This window comes from Sinocyclocheilus rhinocerous, unplaced genomic scaffold (assembly GCF_001515625.1).
Source record: "Sinocyclocheilus rhinocerous isolate Xijiao unplaced genomic scaffold, SAMN03320098_v1.1 scaffold287, whole genome shotgun sequence".
Classification (NCBI taxonomy): Eukaryota; Metazoa; Chordata; class Actinopteri; order Cypriniformes; family Cyprinidae; genus Sinocyclocheilus; species Sinocyclocheilus rhinocerous.
In genome coordinates this window covers 1,593,806-1,599,320 of record NW_015633524.1, presented here as the reverse complement: position 1 = coordinate 1,599,320, position 5,515 = coordinate 1,593,806, and positions in this window count along the sequence as shown.

Here is a 5,515-nt window from a genome sequence, read left to right as displayed (position 1 = left end):
ATAAAATGTATGACGCTGCAAATTACACTTCTGCACCTCAAAGATTAATTTTCTGTCACAACAAATTAATATAGGCCTATATCATCTGGAAAAACTACAATGCCCACTGATTCATTCAATAGATATTTGTACAAGACCCAGCTAAATTAGCTTTTTTTGCTGACCCAAGCCAGTACCTATTTGTTTTTACCATCATGACAATATTTTCATTAGCTACATCACATAAAACGGTATACATTTTTTTTTTATCTGTCTTTTTACATACCAGAAGAAAAAATGAATGAAAAACGTAAAAAAAAATAATAATAAAAAAAAACCTTCAAGAAAAATGTTCAAGAAAAAAAAAAAAGTCATTAAGGCTGGGCGATATGGCCCAAAATAAAAAAATAAATAATTTTTCATATCAGTCGATACCGATAAATATCATGATACATTTCAAATGTTTAAAGGCAAACACTTCACACTTTTTGAATTCTTTACACTTTTCCAGTCATTTTTCCTGAACAAAATAAATATCTTAACAGAAATATTAACTTCCTAGTTTGTATCATGTTCTAATGAGTCATATTGTTTCAAATCATGAAACAGGTTTGTGTTGGCTGACTTTGATGACGCATATCTTCAGCACAGTTTGCAGTGCAGGCTGCAATACTAATATTATTACCTTTTTTATCTCTTAGAAATGCACAGTTGACAGTAATAGTAGCTTGACTACATAAATTTGGAAACTAAACGTTACTGATTAGTTTATAATTATAAGCCATTCTTAACATTTCAACACAAGCTAATACACCAGCCAGCTAAATAACTCGAGATATTTAGCGACACATTTTATGACATTCAATTCAACAATGCTCAGAACAATAACAGAATACCACATGATTATGTTTGTACATGTAAAACACTCACATGATCTACAAATACAAGATTTTGACACAACACAACACTGGTTCCAGGTCTGCAGCAGAAGAGATGAGAGCTTACCTGAAGCTGCCATAGACGATGAGGAGGATGGAGATGAGGAAGGTTGACACCTGGCTGGAGTCGACAAGGGAGTACACCCTGAAAAGACAAAGGAGGTTTCCAATTATTGTATGCCACAACAAAACAGCACAACGAAAGGTGCCAGGCCGGATATGTCGTACAACAGACACAAAGATCGTCACCCTGTACGACCCTTCCTGGTTCAAACTATTCACTCCCTTGTGAACTCAAGCCTTCAGTTATTGATGCAAGTGTGCGGGTGAAACCTGAATCAAAGCTCAGTCTGGTCCAGTTGTTACAGAGCAGTGTATGAGAAACGTCTTGAGTTACGGCATTCTCACCCTCCCCGAGCTGCGCCGAGCGTCTTTTGAGACCTGTGTTTGCCTTTTGTAAATAACAAGCTTTTAGAGAAAGAGGTCAGGCTGTATGCTGAGGTGACTCTTAAAATATGATTACAGTGAGCAAGCGACAGTTTGTTTGCTGAATAAATGTGCGGCTGCGAACAAAAGCGGACTTGATTGTGTGCATTTATGAAGTATGTATGAATAAGGAAAACGAGAGCAAGAAAACCTTATCCTCAAACAACACTCTTTACTATGGACAACAAATGGCTTGAAGAAAAACTCATTAGCAGTCACACAGAAGCCTAACCTCGGCTCTGTACGTAATGATCCTGAAACACAGGACAGACCTATACAGGGCTCCAGACTAACATTTGAGAGCAGTGGCACTTGTGCCAAGCTCTACAGACCTCTAGTACCTTATTTGGTAACACTGAAAAAGTAATATTTATTAATAATAAAAATAACATTAATAATTGATAATATTACATGTTTTGTCTCTTGGAATTGCACATTTGACAGTAGCTTGAGTTGACAGTAGAATCCATTCCAGATATAAATTTATTTTCATTAAAAACAGTAACATTGTTAAAAATGGTAAATTTTTACAGAATAAAATGTAGCTAAATTTTCTGACGGACGGAGTTAAGACTCTTATTAAAATTAACCATTTTTCAAGTAAGTAGGACGAAGCAGTGAATATATAGTTTATTATGTTATGAAAAACTGGAGCCTAAACACATTTAGTATAAGGGTCAAAGGTGATATGTCCAATTTTAGTGTTCACATCAAATTAAATTCACAAAAGTGTTTTTTTTTATTTTATTTTTTTTATGTAAAACATCTTAAATGCAAGTAAAGTGTTTAATGTTTCAAATACATTTTTGTGAATGGTCAAAATATGGGTGAGATAATGTTATTTTGTCATTCAGTGTAACAGATATGTGTAAAAATGAAACATACTTATTCTGACCTGCACTTAATAAAATACATTAAAGAATAAGTGATCATAGGGGTGTGCAATACGACGATAAAAATGTCTCCATGATCTGCTTTAGAAGAAATATCGTAGTATCGCGCTACAGCGCACATTCTATCTTCTGCAGTTCTGGTGCCTCCGTCTCAATATACTGTACAACACCACATACATTCACATCAGTGTTAACTCAGCGGTAGAGTTACTCTCACGGGACACTGCACTTATTCGCAATCACAAAAGTACATTATTTGCATGTGCTTTAAAGCCTTGCCGGTTAAATGTTTTATTCACGTACTGTTCTGACGTGCGCTTTTTCTGAGCATGTACACGTGAAGCGCGCAAACTAAAAAACCTGTCAAACAGAGCCTGATTACTCGACTAAGTTATCTTTTGCGCTAATACTGTCAAAACAAACAAGGTTTACATATAGGCTCAGTTGGTTAAGTCTAAAATGAAAGAAAGCAGTTAAGAGAAAAACTGATACGTGCCTGTATATTAGATGCGTGCAGGTCTTAAAGGACAGTACTAAACATGCTGCCGACTGTCATTAAAGGGATAGCTCACCCTAAAAAAAAATTCTCTGTCATTATTTACTCACTCACATGTTGTCCCAAACCTGTATTCACTTCTTTCTTGTGCTGAACACAAAAGAAGATATTTTGAAGAATGTGGGTAACCAAACAGTAGCTGGTTCACACGGAATTTGATAGTAGAAAAAAAAAATTACTAAGTCACTGTGGACCAGCAGCTGTTTGGTTCTCCACGTTAATTTTCCAGAAGAAATTAACTCATTCAGGTTTAAAACAACTTGTGAGTGAGTAAATTATGGTATAATCTTATAAAATTCTTATTTTATAATAACAAAGATAAAATAATGATAAAGACTTTTTATCTTCACCTACTTTGGCCTAAATATCTGCCATTCTTTTTTTCTTTACCTTGAAAGGCTTTGTCTTTATAATAGGGAAATTAGTTTAGCTGTAATGCTCAGACAACTTGCAAAATAGCAAAACCAACATGACAAAGAATCGTGATATTTTTTCCCATATCACCCACCCCTAAGTGATCATACTAAATTTTATTATATTTTTAACTTGTTGCCAAATGGGTAAAACCTTTTGGTCTTTAGGACAGTGACAAAGATTGGTAAAGATGTAAAATAACAAATTATTAGTTGTTGGGTCTGCACTGTGATCCTTTTAATGCCATCTAATAGGGCTGGACGATATGGCCAAAATTGATATCACGATATATTTCTTAATTTCGGTCGATACGATATAATTCCGATATCGATATGAACACTATTTATCATAAAACACCCGCGCCGTGTTTTGATTTTGAAACGTGCAGTGCTCATGTTTATTCAACGAAGTCAAACGGCACAAATAAATCAATGTATGGGAAACACTGGTAATGTATATCGAAATATCGGAAATGTGTTTAAAAATCATATCACCGTTATTGAAAAAAAATTATATCGCGATACATATTGATATTGAATTATTGTCCAGCCCTACCATCTAATGATTCAGGCTCTAAATATGCCTGAAAAGATTTTTTGGTATATGAACTATTGTTACACTGTATGACAATTTTACTAGGTGTCTTCTGTAAATCATGGAAAAAAAATTATGATTATGTCATTATTTTTTTTGCTAATTAAACAGGACACATTCTAATGTATATCGAAAAAAATTAATCCGTATTAAACTTTTACTGTTTTGATGCTTGAAACCCTTTTTGTCTTTGACCCATAAATACAAATGCACAAAACCCACTACAGCTTAATAACAAAAAATACTTAAATTCCATTACTCATTTAATACGTCCACATACATTTAAAAAAAAATAAAATTAGATATGAATATCCCCACATTTCTGCCACAATACCATGGCTACGGTCTAGTGTTACAGACTAGTGTTTTGTGAATAGAAAAGCCTTCTGGATTATTGTGGCACAGTGTTTTCCGTGTCAGTTGGTTGAGAATGTCAGCGCTGATTCATCTGGCTTTAAACGAGTTTAAATCACCAAGACATAAGTGGTTTGTGGAGAAATCTGCAGTGAACCCGAACGCTTTTTACTGGATCTCACAGCGCTGTTTAATACTGGCCGCGTGGTTGAGACCGGTCAGCAAGTAAACGCATTTGCTCCAAGCTTGCGCTGCGCTGTCTTCTGGCCTGAGCTGATGGTCAAACGTGTAAGCCTTTTCAATCCATATTTGTCCCGTTTGCCCTTTAATGTTTCTCATATGCAACAGATATGACAGCGGTTATCAGTTGGTCAAATGGTTGTGGTACCAGTGCAAACTCTATAATAAATCATACCAACAAGAAAAATAGGGTGCAGGCGCAGTCCAGAGCCCTGCACATATTCAAACTATAGAAGGGGATGAAAAGGGAGGTGAAGATGACGAGGGGTGTTTGTAGACGCGGCTCAAAGACAGGCGTGAGGAATGTGTGCAGGGCCTGTGAGGTCCGACTGGCCCCTAAAACCCTTTAAAACTGCTCAACTGAGCTCTGACCGCCACAATGTTTCAGAATCACAAGTGCCCACTAGGAAAGAAAACCGCACATGTAAGACCTAAATGTGGTTATTTAGCAATTTCCATTAAAAACGACTTTATTATCTTGAATTCCAGAGGTTAAATAGACTAGTTTCATAATTAGTGGTGTTTGCTAAGGCAAGCAAAGACTTGCATGAAAGAAAGGGCCTGACCAGAATATTATAGAGACTTGGGGTGGCTCTTTTGACTTAGGCTAGTAAGCCACCACCTAGAAACCACCCAGAAACACCCTAGCAACTTAGAACCTACATAATGCCACTCAAGATTTCCTTCTGCAGCATGTTTTTATTCTATATCTGAAGTGTGGTGATGACCTTCAAAGGGAAATACAAACAGACAACAGAAAAAATACTCAAACATTAATTTTTAGCGTATTGTGGTCAAATTTTAAACGTGAGTGCATATTCAAACATTTTAAAAACTTTTGAAGTTTATATGTTATTACATTAATGGCAAATGAAAGAAAACAAGTGTACTACTTGTTTTGAATTAGGGGTGTGCCGGTATGAGTATCGGTACCGAACGGTTCACGGGGCAAATTCCAAATGGAAGTGATCATCCCTATCCCCTTGGTGTGGGGACTTTGGAGTGAGCAGGGCACGTGCGTGCCATTATGTAGTCGTTTGGAATGCAGTTGGCAAAGGGAG